At 29.3% G+C, this 27202-nt stretch overlaps 1 protein-coding gene and 3 non-coding genes across 4 annotated transcripts in view; 2 read left to right on the top strand and 2 right to left on the bottom strand.

Moving 5' to 3' along the window:
- LOC129972966 (uncharacterized) overlaps positions 1-25184 on the bottom strand; it is a 102789-nt gene extending 77605 nt beyond the window's left edge. Inside the window, exon 1 of the mRNA XM_056087295.1 lies at positions 25046-25184. The gene's annotated coding sequence lies outside the window, so the exon portion shown is untranslated. The remainder of the gene's footprint in view (positions 1-25045) is intronic.
- Positions 78-149, top strand: Trnaq-uug (transfer RNA glutamine (anticodon UUG)). The gene has a single exon. It is a non-coding gene; the product is annotated as a tRNA-Gln (tRNA).
- On the top strand, positions 5707-5778 carry Trnaq-uug (transfer RNA glutamine (anticodon UUG)). Its single transcript has one exon. It is a non-coding gene; the product is annotated as a tRNA-Gln (tRNA).
- On the bottom strand, positions 23515-23586 carry Trnaq-uug (transfer RNA glutamine (anticodon UUG)). The gene has a single exon. It is a non-coding gene; the product is annotated as a tRNA-Gln (tRNA).
- Positions 25185-27202: the final 2018 nt, after the last annotated feature.

Below are 27202 nucleotides of genomic sequence, written 5' to 3'. Positions count from 1 at the left end.
ACTATGTTTTTGTATTCAGAAGTCCGAAACACATGAACAAACAAATATAATTCTCAAAATTTCCTGTTCTACTGTGTGGTTCCATGGTGTAATGGTTAGCACTCTGGACTTTGAATCCAGCGATCCGAGTTCAAATCTCGGTGGAACCTGTTTTTTTTATATGCTTCTTAAGCCTTTAATACTTAATCAACCGTATCAGGCATAGCCCATTAGAAGAAAAAGGGCAAACGAAATAAACGATAAGTAATTCTTATAATTAAAATGATAGAAAAATAATCTATCACAATGAAAAAATCTGTCATCCCAAATAGGCGGCGTAATATTGATTTTTGATTTTTTTTGTCACGAATTTGAATCACATGTTGAGGATTATGCCAAAGGGAAATTTTTCTTGGTTGAATGGTGTGTATAGTACCCAGAATCAATGTAAGATTATAAAAGATTTTTTTTAAAAATTCTCTTGATTCCTTTTCTCTTTTCTCTCTGTATGCATAGTATGCACTGCATACAATGTAAGGGAAGGAATAAGTGAAACTCTTTTCAAAACAGCATGCACAGCATCTTAAGTCGGAATGCAGGAAATTTGTTTGTATCAACAGCATAACATTAATGAATACTGTTAGCTTCAGTATCCTGAGGTGACCACTTTTCGACGATTCTATCTCACTAAGGGGTGATCTGGGGAAATATAAGCACATTTTCGGAATTCTTCTTCATTCTTTGACCTTGATTTCCGCCCTATTAGATACTTTTTCGTTCAATTTTTTTAACGCATATGTGAGTATCGTGTCGTTTGTGATTGTATTATTTTATTTTAATTCAGTTCGCGTGTCATCCGAGTTTACTTTATTGTTAAAGTAAACATTTCCTTCTTTCATCTTTCCTCTCACTCATATTTTGACGAATTAAACCCATCCTAACGCATGCGCAAAAGCGAGAAGGTTTTACTTTCCGTTGGCAAACAATAAATAAATGTTATCTTAGTTACCTTAAGAAAGTAATATTATTTTAAAAAGTAAAAAGGCATAAGAAATAGAAAAGTATTTGATATTTCTTTTATTTAATAATATCCACAGCGTTTGAAAAAGGTTAAAATTCAATGGAATTAATAAGTAAAGAGTTAGGTACCAATATACTCAAAGATTTAAAACAACTGCATTAGAAAAGCTATATTTTCATTGCTAATATTTCAGAATTCAAGCAATGAATTCGATTGGAAGCTTAACCTATTCACTGCCATTTACGAGATATGTCGTAGGAACCTGCGGTAAAATTAAGCCTTTCACTGGTAATGCATGGGTTAATTCCCTTCTATCTCTAAGGGTGCATAGTGTAATGGTTAGTACTCTAGACATAGTATCCAACGCTCCGAGTTCAAATCTCTGAGGAATCAGTTTTAACTAAATTTATTTTTCTTGCTCAACTTTTTGAAAAATAATTTTGTATTTTGTATTCAGAACCAATGTATTTCGGAATGAATGATTTTATCTTTAATAGTTATTGATTGCTTATTCTAAATGTCAAATGCAAAATTTACTTTTCACTTTATCATAGTTATGTTTTTCTAGAACAAAATTGAAGTAATCAGTAGTAAAAATAGAATATGAAAATGTTTCACTCAATAAATTCTTCACAATGGACTCCAATCACACTCACTTATACAATGCAAGCGCCCAGCGCCAGTTTCATTTTGGAATCCATTTCGCATGTTGGGTATAGAAATAGGGCTTGTTATCGCTTCTGTGTGTTTATTTTATATGTATATATAAGAAGAAAAATTAACAAAATTTTTAATTTTCCAACTCAAATAAATGACGAAGTATTTCACAGGTTTTTATGTTTTTCGGTGTTGTCAACTGAAAGAGCATCATAATTTAATAGAAACTTTTATAACTCAAAATAGTTTAGTGAGAAATTTGTTTGATCCTTTCAATAAGACATAATTGTTTCGGAATTTGATGTGCTTTTGTTCAGCAGAAGTGAAGGTATTCATTTTTTTAAATAATAAATTTATATAAAATGTTTTTACACTTTTTCTTTGTTATTTATATAGTGTTTTTTTTCTCTTCTCCAACACTAAGAGGATTGAAAATTGCTCAATTCAAAATAAGTCAACTTTTTCTCCACAGTTTATGTAAAGTTTGAGATTTATCTTTTTTCTGAAAACTAAAAAAGTTAATTGACAAGTCGTCTTTATATTTTATAAATTTTCTGTTCACTTATAAATTTGGATTAAATTTTAATTTTAATTTAATATTAATAATTAAAAATTTAAAGTATTTTTTTTAATTTTTTAGGTAAATTGTCTGTGTTGAATATACACACATTTTAAAGTCTTCTATTTTATATTACGTCGATAACTTAATTTCGTTAATGAAAGTAAATGAATATTGCTACAAATTCATAAATGGAGCAAAAATTGTGAGCTGTTCACTAATTAAATATCAGAATGTTATTTAGGCCATTTTAAAGTCAATCGCGCAAATTATAATGCAAAATAAAAATATGCAGAACTTATTTCGGATAAATTGAAACTTTTTTGAAAATATATACAAAATGTATAATACATTTAATTTTAATGTTACTTTGAAAATTAAATTTATTTATCTATTTGTCAATGAAGATTTTTGTACTTAATTCTTTCGTCAACGAATAGCGAATATTTCATCTAATTATAAACTAAGAGCCAATAATTTCATTTCTGTAATTTAGTTCCCCTATAAAGCCAATTCGCTGACACTGAAAAGAAAATCAACTTATAAATAATAAAAGAAGGAAAGCGAAGAATTTCACTTCAGAAAATATGTCATTCATTTCTCACTTTTATTAACAATGTCCTAAACTTTTATTTATTTTTCAGTCATTTGCCTGGAACAAAGAAGAAATGACTGATAACCTGTTTCAAAGCACAGACAGATAGTTCGATAGTCAACCGTTGCTTGAACATGATGGGAAATTTTATTTTGTTCATCTATTTTGATGGAAAAACGATGAACGAATTTTGATGGAAAACGAATTTCATTTATCTTGATCGTTGTGTTTTTATTTTGTTCACATACTTATCGATGGATCGACAACAGATCTTCCGAAGATGGATTTTGCTCATTGTCTATATATATAAAACGTTAACGTACGTGGCATGGAAATCGAGCTTATTACTACTCGAATGACAGCAGTCAAATATAAACAAAATATCATACGAATTTTAGACTGCTTCATTCATTGAATATATTTCCAGCTATTTTGAATCAAATGCATTATTTATGTAATTAACGGAGCTACAAAATATTATTAGAAGTGTTACAGTGATAGTTGCCATGTCACTAAAGAGGACATTCAGTCAGAGGAAAGAAGATATAAAATAAATCAAGAAATAGGCTTCAAACAAAAACTTTAATCAAGCGCAAAAATAGTCTTAACCGTTGCCATATTAGTAAGCGTGGTAAAACTTAAGATTAATATACGGTTTCTCGCCAAGCACGTCCAAAATCGTGCCAATCGAGCAATATATATAAGTCTGCAGTTCTGGATGTATATTAGAAATGTTAACAAACGGTTTTTAAAGATGCCATAAAAAATTATCATGATTATATTTGGTTAGAAATCGCTCCAAAAATTTTCAATTTTGGTGTCTGTATATTACGTCTAACCGGAATCGTTATGACTTGTATAAGGAAGTTTATATTCACATCTTTTAAAACAATTATATTATAAAAATGCATTTTGTATTATCTTATATATATAAATATATATATATCTTTTTAATTATATAAATTTCCTTTTCGTGCAATTTTTCATTTAACTTTAACAATATTTTTTATTTCAATTTTATACACTATCCAAAACAACGATTTAAAATGTTAGGATGGAATTCAAATTCTCCATCAAAATATTCAAGCATGTGATATATATATAAGCAAATATATATATATAAGCAATATATATATAAGCAAAATATTCAAGCAATCATTAAATCAGTAATAGGATTTCCTCTTTCGTAATATGCACTTTGTAATTTTCAGTAAACTATATTAATTGAATTCATGTGTTTTAGTCCTATCGAATTATAAGGTGAAATGTTTTTTAAAGATATGCATCCTATATTAATAATTAACATCCTAAAAACTCAAAAATCTTGGCGAACAAACTGGTCGCCATAAGCGGCTAGTTTGAAATAAATGTGCAATTTTGAGGTAAAGACAACATACTAAATTTCATAAGTTTAGGGTTTTTGAATTTGTTATTTCATAGATATTATTAATTGTCACTTTATAGATACGCCTTAATTTCAAAGATGTTTTTAGAACTCATAAAACAGGAAATTAGATCGAATTTCCAGATGCTTACAGTATTTTTTCTTCTTTATGTTCTATGTTTGCAAAAACGGTGGAAAAAACGAGTCAATTATTAGGGCTCTTCGGAATATTAGAAAAACCTTGGTTTTTCCTTTACTACTTCGATTCCATTTTAAAGTACCCATAACAGTGGCACAATTAAACAATTTTTGTTTCAACAGCGCCATACCACTGACACTTATGATAACATAAATTTTGCTTAATAAGTAAATAACCAGTTAACCACAATTGGCGTCTTAAGCACGTCAAATCAAACCTCCATTTCAGTGCGATTGCAAAGTATAAAAAAAACGCATCGCGTAAAAAAAAAAAAAAAAAAAAAAAACCTGCAAAGTAAAAAATATCATTTATGATGAAAACTACAAATTTTATTAATTGTAATAAAAATGCCTTATAGTAATATATTTTCTTTCAATTGCCTTTAAAATTTTTATGTAATTTAAAAAGAAAAATTCGGTATTTTTTTATCGTATATCGGTATATTTTTTTTACTAAATATTACATTAAAAATATTGTCTGAATCATATATATATATATATATTGTTTAAAAAGCTTATTATTTTGTTGCAATTTATAAGTATTTAATGGCAGTAAATGTTTTGCAAACACTCGTTAAGTTTTCAAATAAAAAATCAAGTTTTCATTATTTTTATCTTTTGTTGTATAATTTACAATTAGAGATTTTGCTATAATTGTTATTGCTTGTTTTTATTTAAGTACATGAGAAAGTCTTTTAATTTAATTTCTCAGTTAACAATTTATTGCAGAAAAAATATCGCAGTTATTAAGTATAACAACTTCTACAAACTATTAATCAGTTTTCCATAGCCAGAAAAATAGCGAAAAATTTGCAAAGAAATTGAGATGCCGAACTCCTATTGATCGATAATTTAGGGAAATGATATTCAATGCATAATAAAAGTTGGAGATAATCTTAACAATTAGTCCCAATTATCCTAACTTACAAATTTCAAAATAATAAAATTTCATTTTATTAATAAAAACTGTATACAATACTGTCATTTCAATCAAATCGGAATAATTTTTCACCTCGGGATAAAGCATTAAAACTTTTCACACCAGAATGGTTTATCTATAGTATTTATTCTTTTAGAAAATGGTATAGTAATTTCATTGTAAGTTTTTACTTTTTAAATAGCCGTATTTATTTTCTTTGCAAAGAAACAAAAGGCAGATGAACTTTACAAATGTGTACGTGAAGCACGTCTTTCTGCTGCTTTAACACTTTATTAATATTCATTTCATCCCAGATGACTTTATGTGGGTCATTTCGAAAGTGAAGAAAATGGAACAAAGTAAATGGAAGCGTAAGATGAGCAGCTGTTAGTGAGGTTCCATGGTGTAATGGTTAGCACTCTGGACTTTGAATCCAGCGATCCGAGTTCAAATCTCGGTGGAACCTATGTTTTTTTTTTCTTTCAATTATTTTCTTTTCTTTTTTAATAAATTTTACATCCTCCGCTAATATTAATCTCGAATAAATTTTTACATCTCATGAAATGTTACCATTTAATAAATCCGGATAAATAAATAATTTGAAATATTTGCAGGTTTGATAGTAATTTTCTTTAATTTATTTTTCTCCTTTCGACTTTTCTTCTGATAATTCCAATAGGCTATTTAATATATTTACTTTTTTGTACACTTAATATAAAAAATCGAATTAAGAATCGTCAAAAAATTCGAACTAAGAATTTTGATGAAACTCGACGTTTTAAAACTCCTTGAGTTCGAAATATATATTTTTGGAAAATCGAATGCCTGTCACAAAGATAACTACAAAACGCTATGAGCTTGATGGGTGAAATTTGGTTTATGGTCTTTACACTGTTTTATATTACACAATTTACTATTTATTACACAAATTTCGAGCAAAATCTGTTCAGAGGAAGTCCGTCTGTCCGTCTTTTCAAATATAAGTTAACATGATAACTACAAAACGAAGAAAACTAGATAGATAACATGGATAACAGACACGAATTTAGTATTTTTACTGATTTTATTGTGCAATTCTAGATGAATTATTTGGCATTAATTCCTGGCATGCAGTTAATAGTATCCGAAAACCGAATGTGTGCTTTAGACATGTTTTTCTCAATCCATTGAAATAAAGATTTGACTGCACCCGTAGTCATAAAATTCTATACCTAATTTGATATATTTAAGTCAATGTGTTTTTGAATTATCGCGTGTGAATGTTTCTGAAAGTACAGACAAAGAGTCAACCCGCAGTTCCATTTGATAAGATCGAATTTTGACAGATGTCTACGCTACATATATTAATTGTACATACTGAATCGTATCTATCTAGCTTTCTTCATTTTATAATTATCGTGTTAATTCATAGTCGGACAAATGGACATCCTTTGAACGGATTCTACTCAAAATTGGATTGAAATAGGCAAATTTGGTGTAAAGACTGTATACTGAAGTTTCTAGGTTTAAACATTTTTGAGTTATTTTTTTCACAGACAGACAGACGAACATTTTCCGAAAAATGTACTTTTCGAACTCAGTGAGGTCGAAAATGTAAAGTTTTGTTAAACTCTGGTGTTCGAATTTTTTTGCTGATTACCATACTTTCTCTATACTACGTACACAAGAAAGTAAAAAGCGTAATTATATGTATAATTTTTTTTTCGGAAAAATTTTCTATGAAAATACTTGTCAATGTTGCCAAGTGGCAGTGATTTATTGCCTTGTTGTTCAATCTTAAATATGCCACGAGTAAATAACATGCATACTATTGCTCAATATAGTGTGAAATTTAAAATAGTATTGCTCATATACTAGAAGAATGAATCTCGATAAAATATTTTGTTTTTCCACATTTCTTAATTAATCACAAATTCTGTTTTCCATTCTTTGTCATATTTTGCTTATAACTCATCAACATGACATATTTTTTTTTCTGAAATATAAAGACGCAAATAATATAATAAGTATTTACAAGGAAATACATTCACATTTTGCTGACTAAGCTCCGAACATCTGTGAAATGTTTCTTCCCCCCCCCTCCCTGTATTCTAGTACGTATATGTGTGCATGACTGTTTGTAGCAGAATACACAAAGAAATGAGGCGACGTATATCGCATGTTTGCTGCAATAAGAATGTATTTCATAAATCAAGGTTAGGCATCTTATTATTTCTTGCACAATATATTTGTTTTGTCAATTAATCATTACGTATAACGAACTATTAGGCATTGCTTAAAACAGATGCAAGAGTTTTTATATTATCATGGGTATTTACCAAGAGTTTCGCAGAGAAATAGAGTGACAAACATAATCGCAATGCTTCGGAATGGTCTCCTTGAAATAATCTCGCATATCGTGCAATTAAGGTCTTAACCCTCTTGATACGTATAAAATTAAGGACCTTTGAACTGCAAAGACCTAAGCAAAGTCTTTGCAGTTCATTGGCGAAATTTATAGATCTTTGATGATAATTTAACATTTTTTACTAGCCAATATGTATTTTGAAGGCATTTTTATCGACCGAATAAAACCCAAATTTGACATGGCACTATAGTTATAATCACATAACATACCTAGATTCATTGATCTAAGTCATGATGAGTTAGAGCGTTTATAAGCATGCGAACGTACAGGCTGTCAGACGGTCGACCCTTTCAAAGATTTGGTTCAAAATTTTAGAAGAATTTATATTTTAGGTCCTAAATGTGTGTACCAAATTTTATTTACCTAATTATTTGTGTTTTGGAATATCAAGTTCATTTCTAATCGAATAGCCAGACTAATAGACTTCTTGGGAATGGATTTCATCCAATATTTGATAGCAATCAACAAATTGGGTCGTGAGCACATGAGGTCATGAGCATTGGGTCGTGAGTTTTAAGAGACAAAATCTCTTTCAGCGCCCTCTATCACCTTCGGGTTAAAATTAGGACTATGATTTCTTTGATGAATGTTGTTTGTTTTGGTGTTTTACTATCACCTATTAAAGTTTGCTTCATCATTTATTATTTTGCTCATTAGATACAAGCGTTTAAAATTTAACCCCCTGAACGCGGTTAAATTTGCGCCACTTAACCGCTCCCGATGGTTTCAATTTTGCGCTCAAAATTTAAGTTAAAGTCTAAGTTTTAGTAAACATTTAACAAAATAAAAAAAATACTGGTAAAAAGTAGTTGTTCGGTACTCCAAAGTCTAGAGCGCCCTCTATCGGAATTTTTTAAACTTCGTCTTAAAAATTTTTTTTTTAAGAAAATGCTAATTTAAAGAATGATTTTAGCGAAAACCACAAATGAATCCATCCATTTTTCCGTTTTTTATCATCATTTGAAATTTAGGGCCCTAAACTTTGATGGCGCCTATCTCCTTCGGAAGACGTTTGGGACACTTGGTTTCCTATTTACTATTACTCGTCTTGATGTGTACTATCACCCCTTAAAGTTACTCCCATCATTTATGAAACACCCTGTATATAATCCCGTCACATATAAAACGGTGGGACCGTTTCTTGCCCAGGAAAACTAATTCTAAACATTGTGTTATTTAATCGAAACCAGTAGCATATTTCCGACAAGGCAATTGGATAGGGTCACTGCGCTGAAGAAGGTCGCAGATAGTTCGATTATAAAATGATATGCTTACTTTCCGAATAAATACATTTGTAAAGAATACGAATTCTCTAATGAATAATAAAGTAATATAATGACTTTAAAATCCAATCAAGTACATTTGGACAAATATCTTTCTCCTTTATTAGATTAATTCATTTATTAGTATATTGATAAATATAAGAGTTTTCTTAAATATAATTAATAAAATATATGATTTATAATGTATATAATAATAATTCGTAATATATGCCATAATAAATTATTTCTTATAATTTAGATTAATAGATGTGTGTGTGTGTATGTGTAGGTGACGGTACTTTATATACTAAAGTATTTCAACTAAAGGTACTAAATCCGGCACACATAAGCTTTGGAAATTAGGAATGTGCAACTCCAAGTGTTTTTTTAATTTTAACTAAAAATTAAGCAAACTTTTAGTGTTTTTTCGCTATAACTAATGAACTATTCCTGTACAAAAATAATTTTTACATTACTTTAAAATTCAAAAAATTATCTTTTTAAAGATATTTTTTCTGTATTTAATTTGCTTGATTCTGAGAAGAATCTGTAAAAAAATTTAAATTTATATATTATTAAAATCAAGAAAAATGTAAAATTTTATATTGTTATAGGTTAGAAATGAAGTTACATTTGGTATTTTTAAAAATAGCAGTACATATCTAATTTTTTTAACGAATTTTAGGTAAGCTGACAGAAAATAAAAAGATGAATAAAATGAACAGAAAAGATTAAGTCTTCCAAAATCGTATTAATTATATATCTATTAAAAATAATTTGCATAAAATATTGAATTGGACCTTTTAGTGGTCACTAATCCCTGGGAACCATCTGGTTGGCAAAGACGATTGGTTAATAAATAATTAAAAGCATACACAATTTCACAAAATTACCAAAATAAAAAATATATAAATCATTTAGCGTGTAAAAAATATCTAAATCTTTTATCTCAACATTATTACTGACTGTCAAAAATGAGTTGAAATGCGAAAACAAACTGTTTGTTTATTTAAAAAGGAGATCACCACAAGGTTCACTGCCTATAGCCATAAAAATTAAAGTTTGTTACTTTCTTCCGGAACAAAAATAAAAAATCGAGGTCCAAATAATCCAGAACATCTATTCGCTTTACTTCAAAGAATAACAGTTCAAGATTTCATTGTTTTCTTGGTGATTTCAGATGTGTTTCTATAAAATGGTACATCATAAATTCGAGTTTTGTTTAATTCTTTCTTAGAGCTACTGCATACATAATGTGTCATTCGATTTTTCTAGAACAAAGTGAAAAAGCACAGAGAGAAATCGACCATTCCAACGCAACATATGCTTGCAAATGATTCACAGAACATAATCATTCATTCGCATAATAACACACGCAGCGCACTTGCTCTTTAACGAAATAAATTACTTCCTCGTATTAGCGCAAGTGTGAGAAATAGTTACTTTTTCTTACAAAATACAAATTCTTTTCGATTATGCCTCATTAATCACAAAGTTATTCTTTGGAGCTGTTATTTTCCGTTCTGAAGGCATCAGTGAAATGCAATGGAATGTTTTGTATCAGTGAAGGTTACATTGATGCAGCTACGAATTCGAAAATAACCAGCGGGAGAAGTTTCCCCGAAATTTTCTAGCATATTTCTAAGTAAAAGTGTTGTTCTCTTTTTCCCAGTAAAAAAATTGAAGACTTCGAACAAGGCTGTAAACGCCAAGAGTGCTGAAATCCATATTTTCAGAATCTTGCATATGAAGATTTTGTACTTCGTAATAAACAATATGTATTCTTGGACATCTTTTAGTTGCCCGACTAAATCGAAATTTGATATAGAATTACAATTTTAATAAGAAGGATATGCAGATAAACTTGTTATTACAAGATCACCTATCAAGTTTTTTTTTTTTTTTTTTTTTTTTTTTTTTTTGCGTATACAAACTACAGATAATAAATTGTGCCGAAAAATTCGAGCTTGAGATTTTGGTGAATATTTATATTTTAGAGCTGCCTGAGGATAAAAAAAAAATGAATTTTTGGCCTTATCTCTCTGTCTATCTGCCTATCTGTAATAAAAATAACTCAAAACCGCTTTAAATTAGACGGTCGAAACGAGGCTTAAAATCAAATTTGAAGATTTCTATCAAATTTTGAGAAAATCCGTTCAGATGAAGTCTGTCTGTCCGGCTGTTAGAGAATAAATTAACGCGGCAGCTACAAAACGAAGAGAGCTAGATAGATAAAATTCTATACATCTATAGTTCTTAACATCTATAGTGTAGATACCTATCATATTCTGGGCTAAATCAAACAAAAGATAGACTATCTGTCTGTCTGCACTTTCAGAAACGTTTAGGATTGATAACTTAGAAAAGGAACGACTTAAATATATCAGATTTGGTACGTGATTTTTTTTATCACGTGTATAGTTTTTCCGTCAAATTTTTGATTCAATTGGTTGAAAAAACGCGTCTAAAACACAAAATCAATCTTTGAATACCATTATCCGCATGCCAGGTATTAATCGCCAAATAACTCGCCAAGGATGACAGAATAGATTCAGTATAAATGCTAAATTCACGCCAAGGTTTATATTACATATCTCTTGTACTCCAATGGTATGCAAGGCGTCCTCTTGGATAACATCTTTACTAGAGAATGTGCGAGAAAACGTTAAGGAGTTCATTCTTGCTGACTTAGTTAGACCAAAACAGAAATGGATTGTATTAAAATCTGATATGAATTTGGAAATTTAGATGCCGAAGCTTGCACCATATTTTATTTATATAACTCTTCATGTTATGTCGTTATCGTTTTTATTTCACTCTTTCGGAAAGGCAAACTTCTGGGGAGTGGATTTTATTTAAAATTTGGTACGAATCTCCACATTTTTTTGCTATGACGATATACCAAATTTCAATCCACTAGCTCTGCATTCATTTTTGAGTTGTTATTTTCACAGAGAGACAAATCAGGATGATAGTCAAAGATAATTCCAGGAATGTCAGAGGGGTTAAAAACGAGAACAAATGTTAAAATCTTGTGTCATTTTTTGGCGTTTACAATACTTGCTCCTAATACAGAATTATGAATAACAAAATGCAGTGCCACGAAAACCTATGTGTTTTTATCTGTTTTAAAAGCAGATATTTAATTTTTCCTTTAGCAAAATATTTTAATTAAATTCCAGTATATATTTTTTCTTATTTTAATTATTCACTTTACAGTTTTTAAGCCCTTTTAAGTTTGAATTTCAATATAATTTTCACTTTATAGTTTTTACTTCCAGACTTTCTGTTTGAAAAGTAATATTTTAGGCTTTAAAACGCAAGGACTCTTTTAGAAAGATATCAATGACTGCCAAAAATCCAGAGTGCTAACTATTACACCATGGAACCGCACAGCAAAGTGCAAATTTTAGAGAATATTTGATCAACTGCTTGAAACCCAAAACTTGAATATTGATTTACGAAAAAGAATTTTTTAGATAGCATCCTGATTCAACTTTTTGTAGACTTTATGTAAACAAAGCAAGATGAATGTTTTTTGTGTACTGGATTTCAAAATTCTGTGTAATAAATTACAACTAATAATCTTGGACTTAACGTATTTAATTTGTTTCAAATTTGGACAGAATTGACTTGTAATATTGATTTTAATTATTACGAAAATCATATAACATACTAAATACAAACAGAAACGCCTTAATTGACTCCTGAATTAAAGTAATAAGTTGGCTATTATGATTTACTGCTGTGAATCACGTCTTTTACAGATCGATTAAAATAAATTTAGCAAATTTAATTTTTATTTTCAAATTTTGGCTGATTTTAACTATCACAAAAATCATACATTCGATACCAAAAAAAAAAATGATTCTGAAATAGAATTTGTTTTAAGTAACAAATTTTCTGCTATGATTCACTCTTGTGAGTCACATCTAATTATATGAATTATATGAATTGCTCATTTATGAATTGCTCATTTCTAATTATATGAATTGCTCATTTACTGCTATGATAAATTGATCATTTATTTATATTTTATCTAGCATTTTATCTACTTCGGATATGTGTGGAGAATCCTATTTGCAAACGCATTCAATTTTTTTAAACGATTATAAACATGTAACTACTCCTGTTTGCAATTTAGGGCATCCATTTGATGGCTTCTTTTTTTTGCTACCTTTTAACTATAATGTAGAAAATACATTCCTGTGATAATGCAAGTGTGAATCTTAGGCGATGTATGTGACAGAGAAAATTTGAAGTTACATTAAAATGAATGTTATTTTACTTTAATTCTTCTTCTTCTTTTCACACTTTACACGTGACTCGAGTAATACGAGCTCAAATGTATATGTAAAGAATCTTCAAAATCTGCTGTTCGAATTTTTTTTACTAGTATAATACTTATCTTTTTTTACTTCCTGGTTATTTCCCGAATTCTTGGTGGTGTAGCGGATTGAATTGAGCGGGGATAGAACCTGGGACCTTGTGGTTTGCAGCCGAGTAACATGACCACAATACAAAAGCAATTGCTCGTGTAGCGTAGCTGTTAACTGGCTTATAAGCTTTCACCACAGACTCTCCCGCCAGTGAGTCAAAGGGAAGACGAACGATATGGCTGTTGAGTGGTGATTTATTAACTGTTGGTGCCTATACCCATTTAAGCATTTGAGTAACGCCAGGCGTTATGGCGCTAAGCGTTAAGCTTATAAGCTTTCACCACAGTGGTATACGCCAGAAGTACTGAGATTTTAATTTCCTGATTCCGAGTAACATATGAATGTGCTTCGTAGAAAAGTAAAAACAAAGCAAACACTGATTTGACATTTTTTTGTCAACCGATTGAAAGGGAAATTTGATTTAGAATTATAATTTTAATAACAAGATCACCTACCGAAATTCCTTTTCATTAATTATTGCGTTTTTAAGTTATCGTGTTTATGTACATACGAATGTACAGAGATATGGATAGTTTAATAAAGCCTATCAATAAATTGATGGGTTTTATTAGAATTTCACATGAATCTACAATTTAGATGCTAAAGCTATGTACCAAATTTTATTTACAAAACTAATTAACATTTTCTTATTTTTTTTACTTGTAGTTAAATGGAAAGGTATACTTCATGTGAAAAGATTTCAATGGAAATTTGATAAGAATATGCGAATTTTTATCTTAAGATCACGTACAAAATTTCATTTCTTTAGATCCAAGCTGTTTGGAGTTCTTGTAATCACAGATGGACAGACAAAGATAATTCTGGGGTGAAACACGAAGAATAATAAAAATCTCGAATTCGAATTTATGAGAATTACAATACATTTTCTTTGTATATTTCGCATACGAAAAAGTAAAAAAGTGTGTGATATTTTCATTCAGTGTGAATGGAAACACACTTGCTAAAATAGTCACTGTAAATATGGTAGTAATTGATTTAATTTTATAAAACATCTTACTAAAAATGAAAAAAGAAACTTTCTCTATACGAAACACAAAGAAATCTCGTGTTGAGGCTTTACAAGCTAGACATTTCTTATTTTCATTTTATTAGGTGCAATCAGATCGATTGATGAGGCGATGAAATATTTATCAGTCGTCCTCGCAAGCATAAAAATCGAAGAAATCGCTGACGAAATTATGCACACTCATTAGCTTACTATTTCTGGAAGAGAAGTTACATTCTAAATAACCAGGCAATGAAATAAATTCTAATAAGATCACAGCCTACTCACCATGATTAAGCAGATCACAGAGCTTTGATAAAAAATTGTTATCAACAAAGTGAAAGAACGTTATTTTTATATCTGCTGCCATTTGGAGGTATAAAATTACTTGTTAAAATTTTTAATGGATCCGCGAAATGCTGATCCGATATGCCGCAGATTTTCGATTATTCTTTGCTTTCATAGAAACGTAGTAAACAATTTAAAATTATTTTTGAGAAGTTATTTTGAATTATTTAATATAAATGAGTGTAATATAATTTAATATAAATGAGTGTAATATAATTTAATATAAATGACGTATTTAAAATAAAGGAATTAATAATCTTATCGAAATTTATAATGAAATTGTATACGAAATTCTACAATCAATATTTTAAAGTATTAATTTATTTTCTAGTATTTATATCAAATATGTAGTTGCAAATAGTGTGTTCATATTTTTCATCGTAATTACTACAATGAATAATTGTTCAACTTTATTATAATTGCACGGTTGAATTTAATCCCTTTGTAAAAATTAGGCATTTATTTATCTTATATTACCTTGAAATGCCATGATTGCAAGCATCAATATTTTTATAAGTTAAACAATCTTGTCAAAAAAAATTTAAAATATTGGAGCGGATTTAATGATCCCCATTAGAAAAAAAATTTAGTGTGTTTATAAATTTTTCATCCGTTAAAGAATGGTTTTATATAACTCGGCTTGCTTACGTTCGCTAACCTTGATGCTGTCCGATACTGTAGGCAATGTTTGTCAGCTCCAGTTAGCAATTGTTCAAACTCCACTGACCATTTCTTCAACTTCGAAAGCCTAATCATTCTATAATGGCAACATACATTTGCCGATCAGCCTTCTTTCGATTCAAAACTCTCAAGCTAATTTGATTTTTTTCTTTCATTTAATTCAAAAAGTTCTTAATAGCTTCATAAGTAATGCATTGCTCAAATAACATTACTATTTAAATTTTGTAACAGTATTCTAATAATAATTCAAAGAATGTATGGTTTTATAAATGAGCTGTAATTAGATTGTGCTAAAAAAATATTCCCATTCTATTTTTGTTTTTTTGTGTAAAAATTTCTTGAAAAAATTTTATAATCGAAATAATGAAATCAACTCTTAGGGAAGACCGTATAATTAAATTTTTTGATATTTCAAAATGATACTTGTCAAAATTTGCTACTTAAAACTATTTATAAAAATATTAAAATTAAAATCAATTAAAAATATATATAAGTTTGGAAGCTGCATAGAGAGGAAAGTGAGAGACTTGCATTGTCTTAAGGGGGTTGTGAGTTTAACCCATTAATTGCAGCGATCCCCATTTGGAGATTCTAGAATTTTACGTACACCATTCGGCTCCAAAAATATATTTGGTACGCGTGACAGTTTGGTTTCATTCTATATGTGTATCCTGTGCTTCGTTTTTTTTTTTTTTTTTTTTTTTTTTTTTTTTTTTTTTTTTTTACAACAAGCGAACAAATTTGAAATTCTTCTGTAAATTGAACGGAACAGAATTGTCATATTTGGAGCATTATATTTTTGATTTGGCTTTTACATTATAACGAAGTAAGTAACGTATGTAAATATGCAATTTAGAGGTTATAGTAACTATCTGTTACTTAATCAGTCTTTTGTGTTTTTATTGAAATGATTTTATTGATCATATTACAACATTTTATCAAGGGGACAGTGGACTTCAAACTTGCACTTTTATTTTTATCACTTCATCACCAAAAAATATGTTTATATTGAACTAAAATAGTAATATAATAATAATATACCCAATAAAATAAATATTTTGAGGGTTCAAATTTAAGAGGAAAATTACATCTTAAATTACAAAGTAATTAAATTTTAATGACTTTACTCAAAATGATATTGTAATTAGATTTAAATATCTTTGAAATGTTCCAGGTCTCTTATTTTTGAGGAAATTAAATGAAATTGGCAATAAAGATTTCGGTCAAACATTGAAAGAAAATAGGGTATGTATTTTATGTTACAAGATTTTTTAGCTGGTTAAATCAATTTTAGCTAAAAAAAACATAACATTCCTATGAAAATTTCGTATGTGTGCATAAAAATAGTTCTAAAAAATTAGCATTTGATTCGAATTACAAAATTATAAACAGTTTTATTCCAAATAAATTTATATTGAGTAATAAGAAAAAAAAAATTTAAAAAAATTAAAAATTAAGTCGCCTGAAATATTTAAATTTTTTTTAGATTATATATCTTTTGCATTTTTTTTAAACAACATATTTTGTTTTAAAATGTTTTTTAGGAAAATTCACGTTTTTATTTTTTAATACATAAAAAAAATTATAACCTTAACTGAATAATTCGAAAAATTGTCTAATACAGGCCACTATTCCCTTAAAAATATCAAATATTTTCAAAGAAAACATAATTTGAATGTAACTATACTGTTACACAATTTTTTGTGCTTATATATAACTTATCCAGTCAAGAATTTTTAAAAAAAAGCAGTTAAAAATGGGTTAATCTCACGTTGATTAATGGGTTATTCCCCAAAAATGGGTTCATTCCGTCTTGTTTCTAAGGTGATTTATCGACTATTCCAGGAAAGTGCGGTGTGTAAAAAAAATATCCCAGAGAAGTTGTAACGATATCATCAGCAATAGTATATATATTATGATTAATGCAATTAATCGATTATTAATAATACTGAGTTATTCGACAATTATTATTAATAAAAATCAATCTAAAATTTCAATTAGTACTGATGATTATTGGTTATTACTAATAATCCCTGATTAATCGTATTGACTGTGCTATATGCATATTGTTTTTACATCACCTTAGAAATCTCAATCTATCCTATTGACAAGAATCATCCTACAAAATATTTCTCATTCTTGGAGTATCATTTTCGTATGAATCATAGATCCATGCTGATATAATACATCAACAAGATGTAGAATCAGATTACAGAATAAACGATTCAATTCCGGCACAAAAGACCGACGTATGTTGAGGACGACACGTCGGTATTATTTATGACTCAAATGACTCATTGTTTGATTTCGAGTTCCACAGAACTATAAGAGGTAGAATAAAATTATCTGCAGAAGAAAGGGTCAGATATATAATCACAATATTGAGTTTCAAGCTATAAAAAGGCAATATTTTTCCAGATGTATCATTTGGAATACAGTATCCATATTGACAGTATTTCAGCTGTTTCTGGCATTGAAGGCAATATGTTGTAAAACAGAATTCGATTTAGAGGAAAAAGATGCAAGTAGCTATTTCGACTTCAACATAAAATTGTTCTATATATTTAGTAATTTTTTCTATTTCTATTTTTCCCACATTTAAGATTATTACTTTCTTGTGTACGAAGTATTCAAAGAAATTACTATAATCACCAAAATTTGAGACACGAAGTTTCCATAACTTTCCTCGTATCGGAAAAATTATTTCTGAAATTACGTCTGTTTGTAGGTGAGCGTCTGTTTGTAGCTAGACGATTTTATCAGAAATGTTGAGCTGATCAAATCTTGAACTTAATCCGTTTATTGAGTGACTGTTTAGGCATGAACATAAAAACCCAAAAAATGTAGTTTAATTGGTGAATGAAATTTAGATGTTGGCTATACACCAGAAATAAATATATATAAATATATTATAAAAGAAATGTATATAAACATTGCATTTTATTCGCGTTGTGATTGGTAGATAGCGAGTCATCTGACTCATGATATCTAAGTTTTGTTTTGCCATTATTGTTCGAAATAATTAATGTAAATTATTATTACGTCAGAGTAAGTATTTATATTGACTTGATGGTGATAAAAAATGAAAAGTAAAGTTTTAATTATCACTAAATTAACAGCAAATGATTTTAAGACAATATTATTTGTTAATTCATCTTTTAGACACGCCATTTGTGGCAACACTAATGAAGAGCCTTCTGTTTTGTTTATCTTTTCAAGTAATGGAAATTTTTCGTCCCTTGGCTAGCAATCCTCTGAATATCTAAGAAATTCACATGCTAACTTTTCATTGTTTTTTAAATAGTTAATGGAGCGTCCAGTGATATCAAATGAAGAAAAATGCAAAGAGCGACCGAACGAGAATTTGAAAAAAGAAACTAATTGTGATGCTGCTAAGTTGGCGGCAAAATGTTAAAAATTGATTTAGATATTGGAGATATAAGCTATTAATGCTATCATTGTAGGGCTTCGAATTTTGAATAGAAGTAAGCCAGTCGGGAAATGTATGTTCTCATCATGGAAAGATTAACCTTCTAGTATTGAAGAATGGCCCGTGGAGTTTAAAAACTTGCTAACTGAACCTGACAGATATCGCATAAGTATCGGAGCGAAAGACAACAGGGGGCGAAACTCACGAGTATCTAATAATAAAATATAATTGCTCCAGTCATTTAGAGCATTTTTTACAATAGGAAGACTATTATTAAGAGATTAGAAATCAATTATTGGCTTCCAATTACAGTGAATTCTTCTTACAATTTAAAGTATGAAGTATGGTCTCCTCCAAGATTAAGAATTGCTAATATTTCCTTGGATTCAACTTTTAAAAACATCACGAGCCAGCCTGATTCAGTATGTAGGCTCTCGTTTCACCTAAGGGTAAAGTAATGGTACTATGTTGGCCAAATACCTGATAAAGAAAATTATCTCCTTCGGCAAATGACATGGGTCGTTGATTGTCGTTTTGTACTTGAACTGAGGATATAATAATGGTGTATTGGCCTCATATCCGATGACGAAAAGTACCTACTTTGGCAAATGGCACGGGCCGTTTGATGGTCATTTTGTATTTAACTTCAGGATATAGCAACGGTGGTGTGTTGGTCGCATGGCCGATTACGAAAAGTACTTAATTTGGTAAGTGGCATGGCCATTTTTGAAGGCCATTTTGTATTTGACCTGAGGATATAACAATGGTGATGTATTGGCCGTATGTAAGTTCTTCTTTCGAGAGATGAGGAATGGGTCGGTGATAGTCATTCTGTATTGAACCACCGATTCTCATTTCTTCCACGGATATTGTGATAATAATGTGTTGGTCATATCACAGATGATTAGAAGTGCCTTATTCTGTAGACGAAGGCGTGGACCAGTAATAACCGTTTTGTCTCTGTCACTAGGCCCGTATTGCTAGTCTTGAAGATCATTCAGTGAACTTGTGACTAGATAGGGTAGGGATCATTTATGCTTTTATTTTATTGGGAATACCATCAAGGTTATCACAGATGGAATGAGAAACTTCTAGTATGGTGGTTGGTTCCCGTTTGGTACATTAAAGTTATGGGATCAAGTTGTCTTAATTTGCATTACGAGACTTTCTTATGGGAGAAGTTATACCGTGACCGGTGATGGTCATTGAAAGTCACCTAGGTTTCCGCCTTCCTGCTATCTTGACGACAGTCATTCAACTATTCCTTATGTTTATTTGTCAAGTAAGGAATAATCACGACATATTTATCATTTTATCGATTCAGTCTTACTTTTCAAAAAAGAAAAAATTTTTTTTTTTTTAAACACTTAAATAATTTTTTAGAAATTGGATCTATAGCCGCCCACTTCATCCTCCGCTCATTTAATTTTTTCAATAATAAGTTGGTCACTTTTTTTTTTTTTTTTTTTTTTTTTGCGAACGAGGCTTTATGGGTCTAAAAAGATCTTTTATGAAGAGAAAATAAGCACTAACTAAAAATAATCCCTCAAAAAATAAATCAAATGCGTGACTGATAAAGATTTTAATCTCATACAATATTTTTTCAAATTATAGAAAAACCATATATGAATCCAAGATTTTTTTTCAAGACCGGCATTTTGGAAACTCTTGTTCTAAATTGCTGTTAAATATTTGAATTATCTTCTAAGACACCCCCCCCCCCAAAAAAAAAAAAAATTAAATATCTTTAATTAAAATTTGCCATAGGCTCCATAAATTAATGAAAATAATTTATTTGACCCTTTGACCGACTTATACGTAATATTTCAGCTTTCTAGATCCCGAATAAAATGAGCAATGCGTAAAGGCTATAAAGGAGGCGACGTCGTTCGTATTTCATTTTTGTTTGTATTATGTGTATGACACGTGGCTTCTGAGTTTCTACGCAATTGTTGTAGATAGCAATAATTTTTAATAACCGACGGTTAGTCAGCATGACGCGTTCCGTTACAATAACTTGCTTCACTTTCATTCTTTTTATTCCGTCATTTCTCACGTGACCGATAACTTTTAATTCTTAAATGAAGCTGATATACTTTTTATACATTAAAAGTGATTAGTTTCATCTTTAAGAACTGATAAAGTAATGTAACCTTATTTACTAAGAGTGAAAATATGATTAATTTTTAATCATATTTAATTTAAGTGATTTAATAATCTTAAATAAGTCATTATATTAAATTATATTTGCCAACACGGTGTGATTATACTTATTCTATTTTTGAAACTTGCTCTTACCTATGGTCACTAAGTTATTTGATTATTCCCTTTTTAATCCTTTTCACGCATGTCGCACGCTCTAATGTCATAAGTTTAAAATTAAAGGGAAAAATCATTGCTAAAAATAATTTTACATCTATAAATTTAATAAATAATTTTACATCAATAATAATTCGGCCTTCATAATATCAACTTTTACAAATACATATAGAAAAGGTTTCGAAAGAAAGGTTAATTATATCAACGTCCCGTTTAAAAACCATATTAGGTATATTTTGGTAGTTTTCAAGCCCTGCCAGGTTATATAAGGAGGACATATGAGATCTTCCCATCTCTCCAAGCTTCAGCACCAAACCAGCGAGTAAACATTTGGTCAATAAAATAAGATTTAGGTAGTACAGCCTAAGAGATATTCAGAGAAATCAGGTTTTGGACATAGCGCCCTATGGCCCCAGAATTGAGACATAACCACTACGCTATTGCAACTCTTATTTCAAAGGTAAGGGGAAAAGGCGAGAGTCTGGTAAATTATGAAGATAAAACTTTCTCTAGTTTTAATTTTTATCACGTGCTATAAAAATACCAAGAAAGCTTTACAATCATTTTTGACTATTTGAAATAGTATACCTCCTTTTTTCATTAATTTTTATTCTTAAAGAATACGTTAAGAAAGTGTTATGATCGTCAGATCTCTTGATTTTTATTAATTTTGATGTCTCGGGTATCCTTCATACACAAATACACATTTTTAAAATTGCTTTTTTATCTATCTTTCTATGTTTTTATATAAATTTTAATATGAAAATTAAAAGAAATAAACATGCCGATAGCGGGAATTTCAATCTTGATTTAAATCCATGTATTGTAAAAGGTCATTTTCCTAAACTGGATTTTCTACATTATTCAATATAGATTTTTCCGATAATATATATAAAAAATGACTTTACGATAAAACAAACCTGAATAAATAGGTAATATTTATTTTTTCGTATAAAAAATACCCCCGAAAAAAATCAGGTCCACCGAGATTTGAACTCGGATCACTTGATTCAAAGTCCAGAGTGCTAACCATTACACCATGGAACCACGCCTAGAAGTGCTCATCTTTGCGTTTTCTTCTCGATTGCTTGCATTTCCGGTTTCCGAAGTACCCTGAACAAACTCTACAGATGTAAATAGTGCATTAGTAAGCTACTAAGCTGCAGATTCTTTATTTATTCAATTCCTTGCATTTTTCAATTATCTATGTGCATGCGAATATATAGATATGATGATGGCCCATACTGCTATGATAGATATGGTTCACTATTTGATAATGATCTACGCTTCCTTGCTGAAACTGTGTATCAAGTTTGATTTATCAATTCATTTTGCAACTGTGTGCTTTTTCATTCATCAAGTAAGTAGTGGCGTTTAATCCGTCGAAGAAATGGATTCAAAATTTGATGCAAATGTACATTTTAATTGCTAAACCTGTGCACCAAATTTTATTAATCGAATTCTTTGTGTTTTGTTGTTATCCTGTTCCTTTTTTCCTCAGACAGTAGATTGACAGACTTCGGCGAATGATAGAAAATTTGATAAAAACCTGCAAATTTTTTCTGAGCATCATATATACATTTCATCTATCTTGCTCAATGAGTTCTCGTGTTATGGAAAGAGCGACAGACAAGCATTCCAAAACTGTGCTTTTAAGACTCAGGTCTAAAAGATAGCAATTCGTCGAAATATAGCAATCTCAGGCAAGAATGAAAGGAAGATATTCATCAAGATTTCGAATTTTTTGTCAATTCCAATACTTTTTTTATGCAATTCATATAGGAGAAAGTAAAATGGAAGATTAACATGATATATAATCATGAAGTTAATCGTAAATTTTAGTTTCAGAACGAAATGAAATAAATCTCCAATAATTAAAGCAGCCAAGTACAATTTTTAAGTACATACTTTTATTAGCTTAATATGAAAAATATTTTTATTTAAATTATTTTCCACCTTTTAAAAATGTACGCTTTATTATTATGAATACTCTAATATCTATATACTATTTTTATTAGAGTTTACAATAATCGAAATTACGCAGCATAAGAAATCAACATTTTTATAAAATTAAACTGCTGAATGAAACATCATAATTAAGTTCTAAAAATATATAACTAGTGTACTGTCATCGAAAAAACGCAGTTGTGCAAAATTTCAAAGCTTGAATCACAAGAAGACACTGAACCATCGATTACAAAATTCCATCCTAACAAACAAAAAAAACAATTAAAATATAAAAGTGTTTTTAAAATATTATTTGATCTCCTGATGTAAAATTTCAAATATATATGAAGCAAAAAAGAACCTAGGTTCCACCGAGATTTGAACTCGGATCGCTGGATTCAAAGTCCAGAGTGCTAACCATTACACCATGGAACCACGTCCCAAAGTGTTTTGCGTTTGATTTGCGTTTTGATTTGCGGTTGTTTACACTCCCGATTTCCAACATACCTTGAATAAATTTTTCTAATGTATGCAGTAGCATTAGTTACTTAAGCTACAGGTTGTTTGCTCCGATATTCTTTCCATTTTGTATCTTCGAATGTTTTTGAAACTGGATTTTCTCTTGAAAATAAAAGCGAAATTATAACAGCGGAGCATTTCGTCCGAAAATACACACATGAAGTCCTATTTTTATATTGCTGTTCGAAGTTCACAGAGTCTTAAGTAAGAAGGGGGGAAGGGAATCTTGTTTTTATTTTCTCTTGTTAGAAAAGGAAGTATTGTAAAAACATTATGAAATTTAACTTCCAGATTTAGACAAACCTCCACGGTTTCAGACCTCTTGGAGTACTAAAAAAACACTTTTGGAATGATGTTTTTCTGTGAACATGTCTCTTAAAAATGTTTTAGCTAGACCGACGAAATTTAATACCTGATATTTAAACCAAATTTGTTGATCTTTATCAAATTTTGAACGAAATTGTTTCACAAGAAGACTATCTGTCCAGCTGTCCAAGTACAAATGAGCCCAGTAGCTACAATATGTAAGAATCTAAATAAATAAAAGTTGATTCACAGATTTAGGATTTAATTTCAAATTTTGTAATATCTTTCTGTATCAAATTTTGAACCAAACCCATTTAGGATTTTTCTGTCTGTTGGTTTGTACTTTTGTATGTACGTGAACACGAAAACTCAAAAACACAGATTGAGATTTGGTAAATATTGCAATTAAGTTGTCGTTCCGCATCTAATGCTGGTTCTATTCGTACGGAAAAAAAAGGTGCCCATAGTGTTTAGTCATCTTTCTTTAATATTTAGCGGTATGTTATGAGCGAAGATAGAACCTGGGATCTTGTGGTTCGCAGTCCAGTAACATGACCATGATACAAAAGCAATTGCTCGTGCAGCGTAGTTGTTAAATGGCTTATAAGCTATTCACTACAAATATAACTAAAATGTATAAAATGTTCACGAGCTTGTGTTGTTGTCACAGCAGGCCCCAAATCCATAACTTTATGCGGGGAAAGCAGATATAGCATCTCTATTGCAGAGTATGCGAGAAACTTTCGGGGAGACCACACCGTCCAGTTGCGGCATTTTTGATAAATATTTTTATAACTATCTTCTACCCTAGCATCTCGCATAGAATATTTCCTTTTCTTCTCATTTCTATATTAACCTTTGTTCCACATCACGTTTTCCTGCTGTTTACGTTCATGTATTTTGCAGTTTCTAATAATTTTGTAGATTTTAAATTATTTTATATACTTGCTAAAGATTGAAGATAAAAAATTTGTGAACAGATTTAGTCCTCAACTGTCAGTCTGAAAAACTCTTTTGTGCAAAAAAAAAAAAAAAAAAAAAAAAAAAAACTATTTAAATATCTACTTACACATGGGATATAAAATCTATCTTTTTCCTCCTTAAAAACTGGCCAGGTGGTCGAATCACGATTCTTGGACAAAAGGCCACGACTCAAGGCCCGACTTCACCATAGACTCGCTGTTCGCATAGAAGGGCTGCAACTTAATCATCGAGGACAAACGATGATGTTAAAGTGTTCAGACACAATGCCAATTCAAATTTTACACTATCGTCTGGCTGGGGTTCAAAACGACGTATCCTAAAATAGATCAAAACAAGATCTTAACCTGTTTAAACTAAACTAAACCAAACCAATGAATGTTGTTACTTTCAAATGACACATAAGAATGAAGAAGACGTTAAAGATGTTTAAAATTAATATTTCCAAACACAGAAAGGTAATTTTTTACTATAATTATTTCAAGAAATGTGATAAACTTTTCCCATCAAATTTCCACCGGTTTTATTTTAGTTATTTTAGTTTCAAGTAAATAAAGAGAACGATTTTGTATACCTGACGGAATTCTTCTCCGACAACTAAATAGAATACTTTTAAAAATAAACTTAAAATAAATGACAAGCAGCTATTTTAAGTTTTTGTCATTTATTAAAATGCTTCACTTCATTTATTTTAAAGATATAAGGTTTAAGTTTCAAAAAAGATTTCGAGAATTACAAATTAGGAAATGAATGTTCTCAACAATGATAACCGCCAAAACTTTGAGATGTAAATAATTTAAAGTGGATATTTTCCAAGTAAAAATTATAGCCGATGTAAATTATAGCATTTATAAAAAGTATGTAACATTTTTATTATTAAAATATTTTCTATTACACTATTTGTTTTTTAACCGCAAATTTAAAATGTGTTGTACAGGTATTTGTTTATTTTGCAGGTATATATCCATAAACCAAAGAAATCATTTTTGACTACATCCCTTCAAAATTAGCAAAATATGTAGTAAAGGTGTAATAATAAGAGTGCATATATATTGATTGTTTTGATTAAACTTTACGTCATTTAAAAATATATATAAATATTGAAAATTATATATCCTTTTGAAGATATATTACTGCTTTGAAATTAAAAAATAGGATGCATAACAGGACAGAATTTCATATTTATAAAGTTTAAAGTGTTTTTGTCTATCCATACAAAAATTTGCCAAAAAACATGTTTCAAAAAGAAATATGAAAAAACGGTATTTTTTATACAAGCTTCTGTTGCTTGTACTTTAATAATTAATGTATGAGTTCAAGGCTATAAAAACCTATATTTGCATTATCGTAATCAATGGGAAATCTCCTATATTTCTGAGATAAGATTGAAAATTCGATATTTTTTTAACGGTACGTTTCTAGTTTTATATTTATTTGACGTGAAATAAAAACATTTAACCCTTTTTTGTAGGGCTTTTAAGTCTTTAACAATATCAAAACACTTTGCTAAAAGAATAAAAAAATTCTTGGTTCATTAAATTTTAATCATTTGTAAGCTCTTATTGCATCAAGTTGATGGGTAATAACTTATTAAATTATTTTTCAATGATTGCAATTAATCAATAATAATAAATAAATTTGATAGCCGTAATAAAAATACTTTAATAGTTGTTTTGTACCTTTAAATAAATGAGTTCATTCGATTTTATGATTCTAGAATTTTTATGAATCAGTTATGCATTTGAAAATTAACACTAATATAGTACTTACTTATGGAAAAATTTTACTTTCAAAGACAAAGGATATTTTCTTATCCTTTATTTTCTAACTTCAAATTTTATTTCCAATTTTCTATACTTGTAATAAAGTATGTAATGCTTTTTTCTGATGTTTGTAATGTCATAACATTTATAATATTATATAGTTTATATTTGATTTATTATTTACAGTATGATTTGTAATTATAAAAGTTCTTGTTGTAACAATTTATTGATATTAAAACATATAAGCAAGTTGAGAAAAGAGCACTTTTGAGTTTTTTTATGCTATTATTAATCAAGTACAGTTTTCAATGATGGAAATTTTTTGATAGCTCAGTCAACGTAACAAAGTACATAAAAGGTTTACAAAATGCGTCTTACTTTTTTTTTGTTTTAATTCTACAAATTTATTAAATGAAATTGGAGCGCATGAAAAACTGAAAGAAAACCTAAACCTTTAAATTAAATTGAAACAAAGTTTAAAT

This window comes from Argiope bruennichi, chromosome 6, assembly GCF_947563725.1.
Source record: "Argiope bruennichi chromosome 6, qqArgBrue1.1, whole genome shotgun sequence".
In the NCBI taxonomy this organism is placed as follows: domain Eukaryota; kingdom Metazoa; phylum Arthropoda; class Arachnida; order Araneae; family Araneidae; genus Argiope; species Argiope bruennichi.
The sequence above is the reverse complement of the archived record's forward strand: the minus strand, read 5'-3'. Positions and strand labels throughout refer to the sequence as shown.